The following is an 11,574-nucleotide window of genomic DNA, read 5'->3' as shown; positions in this document are numbered from 1 at the left end:
AACATTATTTGCAATGAAAGATAAAGTTCGGTTAGGATCACAAAAATTAGGTGATTATTATAATATGAGAGAGTACATATTTTAAAATTCATTGGGGCTTACGACCCTATCTATGTCAAGAACCTTCCTAAATTCAAAGACTTCAATAGATCGAGAACTCATGGGGCTCTCCTATATGAATAAGATTTGGTTCTACATCTGACCTTGAGTTTTGATGATAACTTTACATGATATCTTAGAGAAAAACTTAGTACTCTAATGTTTTCTATCTAGTGTATAGCTTTTGCTAATAGGTTTTGACTCTGAAGAAAAGACGTGTGACATCATCAGGTTCTGAACTCAACACACTTTGACTCTGGAAGAAACTAGTGTGTTTATAGATTTAGTCAAGTTCTAGAATGCTTCTAAAGATAAGATTTCGGATGAACAAGTTTTGAAGACTCTGAAGACTTAGGATCTGAAGATTCAAAGACCAAGTGTTGAAGACTCTGAAGACAAGGTTCTGGATGAACAAGTTTTGAAGACTCTGAAGACTTAGGTTCTGAAGATTCAAAGACCAAGTGCTGAAGACTCTGAAGACAAGGTTCCCAGTGAACAAGTTTTGAAAACTCTAAAGACTTAGATTCTGGTGGCTCAAGATTTGGTCCTTCTAAACATGCTTCAACATCTACTATCAGAAGCCTATGAAGATTAAAAGATAAAGAATAAATTTAGTTTTTGTGGGAAATAGTACGAATTACATATGCCTCCACTACCCGGATAAGGTGGCGCAAGGACTATACTATTGTATTGTCTTGTCGACCACCCCTTACTAACCGTTGGGATAAAATAGCTAGAATTTCGTATTCATATCCTACACTTCAACGTAAATCTTCTTGACCTATAAAAGGACGTTTGAAGACAAGAAGAAACACAAGAAACTATTCTATAAAACACGCTAAAACGCTGCACAAATCTCTTTATTAATTCTTTGTATAGTTTTGTAAGCAAGTGAACTTTTGTTCGTTAACTTGCAGCAAGGGAGCTTTTGTTCGGTACTTGCTTAACACTTTTGTGTTATTCTGGTTATATTAAAACTTTGTGTAATCTTCTTTCAAGAAGCATCTATGTAAACACAAACCTTTGTGTACAATCCGTGAGTTAAAAGTTCCTTGAGAGACTAGGGTATATTCAGGATTCTTGAGAAGACATTGACGGGTAGTCTTTGTGGTTTACAAAATTGACATGTAGTATTTGTTGTGGCTTGCAGTACTGATAGGTAGTCTTTATTGTGGTTCTATAATCAGTTTGGTTATATGGGATTAAGTCCTCATTGAGAAGATAAAATCACCTTGGCGAGTGGACAGGATTAATTTCGTTAATAGTGAACCAGGATAAAAATATTTATGTCATTTATTTTTGTTCTTGTGTTCTTTGTGTTTAACTTGGGAAGAATTTTATTTTTATCTTGAACCCGATTCAACCATCCTTTATTGTGTTTCATGCATCTTTAATTGACATCAGAGCTCCGGGTCTGGTATCAAACACTTAACTATGTCATATAAAGATCCAGAATTTTTGTGTCAAACACTATGGCCATTCCACCACCACCACCACCAATTATCAATGAAAGAGAACACTACAATGCTAAACCTCCAATTTTTGATGGAGAAAGATTTAATTACTAGTAGGACAAAATAGAAAGTTTCTTTCTTAGTTATGATGTTGATCTATGTACATACCATAATTCTCTGAGTCGGGTGTTCAAATCGGATGGGCCGGGCAATGCTAAAAAATAGTAGCAATCGAGCTGCTACTAAGGAAGATAGAGATCGGTATCTGGGACTATAACTCGGAGTAACATATACAAATGGCCGACTTAATAGTTTTGAAACCGCTGCAAGAACTTATGAGATCTGTTACAAAGTCCCTATTAAATAATCAGTTACAAGTGATTAAGGGGCGGTTACAAACGTTATGAAACTGCATAATGGTCATTAAATCAAGGATTACACTATAAATAAGGGCTCCCATATGAGGTATAAACAAGACACTCTTCTTGGGTTACCATGCACATCCGCCATTGAACTCGAATCCCTTAAGGTTTTCCATCCATCTCTCTCCTAAAAACTCTCACTAAACACATAACAGCTGCAGCCTCACTGGATTAGCTTCTGGGAGGTTATCCAAATATGTTCTATACACACAAAGGCTTTCTCTTCGGCTACCTTACAATGAGACCTTTTATTTCATGTCATTTACTTTATGCTTTAGGATAGTCTCTTCATCTCCTACCCATTTCTTCAATTTTCAAATCCTCTCTCTATTTTCAAAACTTCTTCAAACTTCAAACATTTTCTCAATAAACCTTGACTTTGTTAAGTGATATCAAAAATATTTTTCTTAAGAAATACTAAAACACTTAAGCATATTAAAAATCTTTTCAAAACTTCTAAAAAAGACAAACCTCGTCAAATTTCTTTTTGTGCCTTTGTGTACTTTTCTTTTAAAACATTTTTCAAAGGAAGGATATTAGTCTATTCTTGTAGTGATGCAAACCATTATGCTTCTTCTACAAGATGCTGTGAAGTGATTGAAATTTTCACTTGAATGTAGAGATATACTTGTGAGCAAGTCCAAGTAAAGGTTCTCCATATCATGATGATGCAAATTCTCACTTCCTTATACTTTTGGGTAGTAAGTTTTATTTTCCACTCGAATATGACAAAATGTATTTTCAATTTAAAATCAATCAACAAGCTTTCATGGCTATTTTTACCCTGAACTACAAGACTCTGACTTCTTCATTACAATTGGAGGATACGTAGGAACAAGACTCTCAAGGTCTTGGCGAGCATAAACATAATTAAATACTTCTTTTCTCATCACCCCAATATTTTTTGCAAACAAACCGATTTTATCATAACATAGATTTTAAAGAGGTTCCTGTGGGGTACCATATATGAGAGTGGTGCTAATGCCTTCCCATTGCATAACCAAACCATGTATCCATATCTCCCTTTTGTTTTATTTTTGAGTTGGATTTTATCAATATATTCCCTTTCTTTTGGAAACAATAAAGTTTAGTGGCGACTCTCTATTTTCGATTTAAGTTAATCAATAGCTTAATCTCAATTTTTCCCGTTGCGACACCGCCCACCTATACTTTATCACACCGTTATTGGATTAATCTAATTTTCAACTATGGAAGAATGTTTAAATTGTGTTGCACCTATAATTTACAGAGCCTCTATTTTCATTTGAAAGTTAATAACGCTACTATCGAATATGATAGCCTAGATATTGATTGTCTTTTATGGAATCTACAAGCTTTATTGCTATCCCACTTCCCAAAAAATTTGACTAATGATTTAAAAAAAATAATATTTTTATGTTTAATATGGTCTCACAATTAAGTCATGTTAAATATTTCATCAAACAGACTAGCTATTCAAGAGACTTTATTACTTTGAAAAAATAAACATAACACAAAAATGCCTTGTTATTAATAGTTTATTTGATACAGGTACCAAGTTCTAATACAATTATTGGACTATAGAGCTTACACAACACTTCTTTCATAGCAACCTTGGATAACAGCCATGTCCAAATAAAAACTACAACAATTGGTGTATTCCACCATTAGGCATTAATAACAACGTCAAAATATGCAACGGCTGTAAAACTATGTCAAATTCATTAGGCGTCTCCCTCTTATCCACCCACGTGACAATAACTCGAGTAATTACACATAAAAGATCTCTTACAATAACAAAACTTTGTCTAGACAACACGTCTAATATATGTTGTGATTTAAAACCGTCTCCAAAACCTTTATTGTGTCTTCAATATAGAGGGCCACACCAGATGACATAAACACTTCCACAACCATTATGAAGTCGCCATCTACAACCTTGCAAAAGCATTTCTTGATGTTATTGCTCATCTTTGTATATTTCCATTCAATATGAACTCCCCCATGACACACGTTCTTTTTCCCAGATATATCCATCACACTATCAACTAACTTCGAAAAACCATCCATGTCTTTCAAAGTAACCAAGAACCCAAAATGTAATTTAGCATGTAGTTTCAATTTCTTGGCCAACGGTCCCGCATATTGCAGGATGGATATATGTGATAATTGACCTATGGGGTTGCAATATTGTGATTAGATTTAGGTCTCCAAGATATTTAGGTTCAACAATCACTAGCTTGATAATAATGCCCTAACAAAGGTTGTTAATAAATGTTGGGACACCTCTTCGTTTTTTGGTTTTAAGGAAAAGCGTAAAATGTTTAAAGGTGGCTGTAAATTTTGGGAATAAGATGGTCTTTAAAAAGGACAACTTAAAAATTTAAGATTTCTTGGAGAAGATTAGAGTCATATATAGTAAAACGAATGATGTCACACTTCTTAGAGAATATATCATCATTAGGAGTGTGGCTCTTGTAGATTTTTTTACCATATTTAAATCTAGATACTCCTAAGATGTCCTGAGTTATAGGGCTCGATGGCTTATTTATGAGATGCCAACACATAGTATTTTCATTTCTATAGAATAAGAGGATGAGAAATCATATTTTGGATCTTCGTGTTGGGGAGGATTAGGTTGAGAAGGTTAATCAAGTGAGACAAGAAGTGGTTAGGTTTTTAATTAACCAGTTTTAAGAAACATCTTTTAGTGACCTACTTTGGATGATGTGGTGTTATGTATTATTTTCGTAGAATAAATTTTTTCAATATTTGTGGAGTTACTCCTTATTGAGATTAACTTGGTTGTTCTCAGTATAATGTTAACAAGAGTCCGGGTCCAGATATGTTTAAACTCTCTTTTTTCTAAACGTTGTAGCATCTTCTTATGACGGATTTGGGGATCATCTTTGATTAGTTCTTTTTTCTCGTAGTTAATTGTCTCAATTCATCTGTTTTATCCTGAAAATCAACTCTATATCTCAACTGGGGGTTTGTATAAGAATTTCCTCATCAGATCCTTTTATAAAATAATGGCCAGGTTCTTGGTGATCAAGATGGCTTCAGTTATGGGTAAACTTATCTCACTTAATGAGTCAAGTTTTATCGAAGTTGGACAACTATTGATGGTGGTGTAGTAGTAAATGAGCTTGTGGATTTGGTAGAGAAGAATAATAAAGATTGTGTTATCCATGATTTTAAATGCAGAATGTAGTCGTTGCGGCGTGAATTCATATTTATGAACATAAAATATTATATTTTATAATTTATTTTCGATCTCACATTTCTTCTATTACCTCTCTAAATTTCATATATATATATATATATATATATATATATATATATATATATATATATATATATATATATATATATATATATATATATATATATATATATATATATATATATATATATATTCTGGACCGGTCCAGTTATTCCAATTGGGCCAATCCACTCTTTAGCCCAAGAAATTCTTGTCCATACACGCGGTAGCCTTCCCCGGCCCACTCCGGGAAAACACAAGACGCAACCGAGCACGCTGAAGCCTCGTGCTCGGCCACGACTAAGTATCCGTGTTTCCTGGCCTAACGCCTCGCTTGGGTCCTCAAAAGATGGAGTCCTTATCATAGAACTGCCCTATAAATAGCTCTCTAGCCCTAGGGGGCAAGGTAGTCATTTTCTTACCCAAAATCTCTCACTTTTCTATTGTACCTTGTTGTCGAAACACTTACTTTGGCATCAGAGTGTCTTCACCGTTGCTGGCCGCCTATTCTTCTCGGAAAGATCAGTGGCGCCGTCTGTGGGAAAACATCAGCTCCCCAATTTCGTTTCTTGCATTTCTTGATCCTTTCTTGCCCCTACAAGAATTCAGAAACCAAAGCTCTCATTCAACTATCATCCATGGCTGGCAATAACGAAGACTTCTCTTCTCTGAACGCAACTGTGATCAACAAGAACGACATCTGTCTCGTCGTTCCTCCACCCAGAAACACCGCTCCACATCCTCGCGACGGTCTCACAGCGTCTCCTTCCCCGGAAGATTTTCGTGACAACACCATCCATCACCTTGGAGAAACCAGCGGTAAAGACAACCACGAGGCAGTTCTTGAGAACCCTTTCTCCACCAAGGGTCCGAATCCCCAAGACAAAACCATGGTCGCCGTCTTGGCCGCCCTTGCGCAGACAAACGCCTTAATCCAACAACAAAACGATAGGATCCGAGCGCTTGAACAGAAGCGTCGCTCTAAGACTCCCCCCATTCACAAACCTCGCTCCCAGCGCGAGACCGTCACCAAGAAGCGCCCTCACTCCCCTTCTCCGAGGGAGCACATGGGTCCCACTTCCAAGAAAGGACACAACGACCATCGTTCACGATGCCGTTCGCAGTCTCCCCGACCAAAGAGAAGATTTAAGTCCCCTCCCGCGAGTCACGACGATGACCGCAGGCGACACAGGCGAAGCCGCAGCCGGTCTTTCACGCACATCCCTAGTGACGAGGAGGAAGAGCGCCAGGGCCCTCTATCCCACGCAATCTTGGAGGCGCCCCTGCCGATCGATCTCGAGAAACCCCCACCACTGGGCACGTATGACGGGACAACTGACCCATACGAGCATATCGAGAACATCGACGCCCTCCTAAATTACAGAGGAGTACCGTGCGCAATCAAATGCCGGTTGTTTCCGACCACGTTGCGCAAAGGAGCGATGACATGGTAAAAGAGTCTTCCCGACGAATCCATCACGTTGTGGAAAGGGCTCGGAAAGCTTTTCTCCAGATACTTCACGGCCTCCCGTTGGCATCCGAAATCGGAAGCTTCCCTGGAAGCCATCATCCAAGGGAAAGAAGAATCACTCCGAGCCTACATATAAAGGTTCAACAAAGAGGCCGTGCAGGTGTCCACAACAGCCCACATGAAAAAGTTCTTACTCAAACGAGGCTTCCGACCACGCTTAGATTTCGCGAAAGCCGTCGGGATCGAGACGCCGACCACTTTGGACGAATTTTTCCTCATAAGGAAAAAGAATCTGCTCACGTAGTCCGCAACTCCACCAGACAGGAAGAAAACACCAAAGGCGCCCGTCAAGACAATTCCCGCCGGGGATCCGATAAGAAGAAAGAAGACAAAGGTCGAGATCCTAAGGACTACAAAGGCTCGGCAAGAAAGTTCCGGGAATACACCCCATTAAACACATCCAGGGAGCACATCTTAAATGAATGCGCGAAAGCCGAATTCCAAACGGGCAAGGTCCGCTTCCCAAAATCCATGCCTGCACGGCCAAACGCGGACAAATCAAAGTTCTGCCGTTTCCACAAAGGCCACGGGCACAACACCGAAGACTGCATCCACCTGAAGGACGCGATAGAAATATTGATCAGAGAGAGACACCTAAAAAAATACGCTAAGAAACAACAGGCGGCCAAGGAAGCCAAACCGGTCGTCGAGGAAAAGCCAGCAGAGGTCACACCCGCCATGCAAGTGGCCATGAGTATCACCAGACTAGAGGACTTTTACCTCCCCGACTGGGATAGAATGTCCTCCCCCTCTCTTCTCTAAGTCCATGGGAACTCTTCCCCTCCGCCATGGTCATCTCCGGAGGAGGATTCAGCATACTAACAGTTGGATCTGTAAAATGGAAGTTCGACGAGCTAATTTCAGCAAACTCGAGCAAAGCCGCTACTCTCGACCTCGCCAAGGGCGGATCCTCCCCCATTGCGTTCTATCGGGAGGAACTACCAGGTGGTTCTCCTAACGCCACCATCCCTCTCCTCATCCGAGCTCGAATGGCCAACTTCGACGTGCGCCGCATTTTGGTCGATCAAGGAAGTTCAGTAGACATTATGTACTCCTAGCTATTCAAAACATTACAACTAGACGACCGCCATCTCACCCCCTACGTAGGTTCTGACCTACAAGGCTTCAATGGCACCGTGACGAGACCGTGGGGATTCGTCTAACTTATTGTCTCAGTTGGGTCGGCAGAAAGAGCAAGAGCCGTCAAAGTCCAGTTCCTGGTTATCGACTGCCCCTCGATCTACCAATGCATCTTGGGACGACCCACGTTGGTTGAACTAACTAGTTTCCTATGATGGGTTTCTCATCCTCCTCGCTATTTATTTCAACATCATGAATCTCGAGCGATCCGTCAGAAGTCTTCAGGCTCAGAACAACTAGTTCCAAGAGATGATCCTTAACTTGTCCAAGGGGCAAGAAGAATTGAAGGTATTTCTGATCAAGAAGAAGAAGGATCAGTGTGCACATGCCGTTATCTCAAGATTCTGCAACAACTGCTCAATCAGAACTTGATAACTCTATTGCCTCCATATTCAGTTCCTGCCAATCTTGCTCTTGGGTACAAGCATAATGCAAGATGTGCTTATCATTCGAACAATCCTGATCATGATACGAAGGATTGTAGACCATTGAAGCATATGATTCAAAACTTAATCACTGATTTCAACTCACCTGAGGAGCCTCATATGACTGATGTTGCACAAAACTAGAAAGGTCGTAATAAACGCAACTAATCTGTTAGGATAACTCTGATCTTTACACTAACACTACAATAACGACGAAAGCCAGACGTACCTAAGCATCAATTCACCAAGATCAATATGTCACTAGCTCAAGCATTACAACATCTGTTGAAGATCGAATTGATTACTCTGAGGGACCCTCATAAGAATCCTAACACCTCCTCTCCCTGCTATAATCCCAATGTGAGGTGCGCATACCATCCCAACGGTCCTGGACATGACACTAACAATTGCTGAACATTGAAGAATAAGAATCAAGATCTGATCGATGATGGGGAAATAAAATTCAACCCTCCTAAGACCCTATGGTGATCACTTCTCCCATGCCTAGTCATGACAAGTCTGACTAATGTCTAGAAGGATGGATTATTGGGTCATCAGCTTTGCTTTCATTTTCAATTTCTATCCTGTTTGTTTAAACATTCGGCTTATGATAGACATTATCTGTTTTAACAATCATCATTAGTGCATTGCATATGTTTGTCTTGAATTAATTATTTCGCTATCACTCATTTAAATTGGTTTTTACTTTGCATATGTTTTGTGATACTCAACTCCTGCTAAAGCTATATGCCTTTTGAGGGAGGATGACGAAAATGATACCGCAACCTCATACAATATGCTTTCGAACAGACTGAAGGATAGAAAAACACTTAGAAAGGGGGGGGGGGGGGGAGGGGGTTTGAATAAGTGTGACTTTAAAAACTCTTAAGATAAAAACAATGAACACAATATTTTTATCCTGGTTCGTTGTTAACGAAACTACTCCAGTCCACCCCTTAGAGTGATTTACCTCAATTGAGGATTTAATCCACTAATCAATCTTGATTACAATGGTTATCCACTTAGAAACACTCTAAGTCTTCTAGAGTATACTGATCACACCTTGATCACTCTAGGAAATCAACACTTAGAAACTTCTAAGTCTTCTAGAGTCTACTGATCACAACTTGATCACTCTAGGAACCTTTTACAAATCAATGTAAAATAAATGTTTACAAGATTATTCAAATGCTTCTTAGAAAGCTATAATCACAACTGTGATATTTCTCTTAAGTTCTAAGCTTAAATCTCACTAAGATATTACAAGTGAAGTGAGGTTGAAGATGAAGTTTGAGAGCTTTTGAATTTGACAGCGTTTCTGTATTTTTGCGCAAGAGTTGTGTATTCAGCTTCTCATCAGAACTTCTATTTATAAGCGTTTGAGAAGATGACCGTTGGGAGCATTTAATGCGTTGCGTATTCCGTACAGCTCTGCATTTAATGTTTCACTCTTTTGTCAACTACCTCGAGCCTTGCTTTTACTGCTTCTACTGACTTTGCCTTTTGTAGCTTCTAACGTTCCTTTTGTCAGTCAGCGTAGCCTATCATCTTGTACTTACTTCTGATCTGATATTTGTAGATACAACATTTGAATAATCAGAGTCAACCAACTTGGTGAAGAGCATCTTCTTGTCTTCTGAGTGCTTTAGCGTGATACCATAAGAACTTCAGTGCTTCTGCTTCTGATCTCATGTTTTTCTGATGCTTCATAGACCATGTTCTGATTCTGCTAGACCATCTTCTGATGTCTTGTGAGAGCATGTTCTGATGTTGCATACTTGAACCTTCTGAGTCAGTGCTTCTGGCGCTGAATTGTGCGTACTCCTTATATAATTCCTGAATTGGAAAATGTAAAGGATTAGAGTACCATATTATCTTATACAAAATTCATATACATTGTTATCATCAAAACAAGAATATTGATCAGAACAAATCTTGTTCTAACAATCTCCCCCTTTTTGATGATGACAAAAACATATATAATTGATATGAATTTGCAATCAGAATATCAGATGACCAAAGACAATTACACAGTTATAGCATAAGCATATAATCAGCATGTGTGAATGTGTCTCCCCCTGAGATCAACAATCTCCCCCTGAAATAAATACTAGAAGAGTTTATACATAAAAGACTTTCCTAAGTATTTTCCATTTCAGTAGAGACGTTCACTTTGCCTAGAACTTCAGAACATTCAGAGCTTCTGCTTCTTGCTTCCATAGAAAAGCTTCAGAGCTTTGAATTTCTTCTTGATTCATAGCATGCTTGATTGTATCAGAACATTCTTGAATTTATCAGAGCATCATCAGAGCATCTTTACATCCTGAAATGTTTCAGAACAAACTAGACGAAAATAATCAGAGCATGAATGGATCAGAGCATTCTTTAGAGGAAGAATATGTTAGAACAAGATTTGTTCTGATCAATATTCTTAGTTTTGATGATAACAAGGATATGAATTTTGTGTGATATAATGTGGTACTCTAATACATTGTAATTTCCCATTTAGGAAATATATAAAGAGTATGCACAAATCAGCGCTCAGAAGCTTTGTCTCAGAAGGTTCAGCATGCAACATCAGAACATGGTCTGGCAAGACATCAGAAGATGGTCAAGGCAGAATCAGAACATGGGTCTATGGAAGCATCAGAAGAACTTGAGATCAGAAGCAGAAGCACTGAAGTTCTCATGGTATCACGCTCAGAAGCACTTCAAGGTCAGAAGACAAGAAAATGCTATGCACCAAGCTGTTTGACTCTGATGATATTCAAACGTTGTATACATAAACATCAAAGCTCAAACGCTGTTCAAATCAAAGCTCAGAAACTTCATCTTCATCAAAGTTCACTACATTGCTGTTGTAATATATTAGTGAGATTAAGCTTAAACGTTAAGAGAAATATCACTGTTGTGATTATAGCTTTTCAGAAGCATTGTAATACTCTTAGAATTGATTACATTAATTTGTAAGTAACTAGAGTGATCAAGTGTTGATCAGGATACTCTAGGAAGTCTTAGCTTGTGTCTAAGCAGTTGTAACTAGAGTGATCACGTGGTGGTCAGGATACTCTAAGAAAGTCTTAGCTTGTGTCTAAGCATTTGTTCCTAGAGTGATCAGGTTGTGATCAGGATACTCTAGAAGACTTAGTCGTGGGCTAAGTGGAAAACCATTATAATCTGTTGCGATTAGTGGATTAAATCCTCAGGTGAGGTAAATCACTCCGTGGGGGTGGACTGGAGTAGTTTAGTTAACAACGAA

Source organism: Vicia villosa, linkage group LG5, assembly GCF_029867415.1.
Source record: "Vicia villosa cultivar HV-30 ecotype Madison, WI linkage group LG5, Vvil1.0, whole genome shotgun sequence".
NCBI lineage: Eukaryota > Viridiplantae > Streptophyta > Magnoliopsida > Fabales > Fabaceae > Vicia > Vicia villosa.
Note: the sequence above shows the minus strand (reverse complement) of the source record.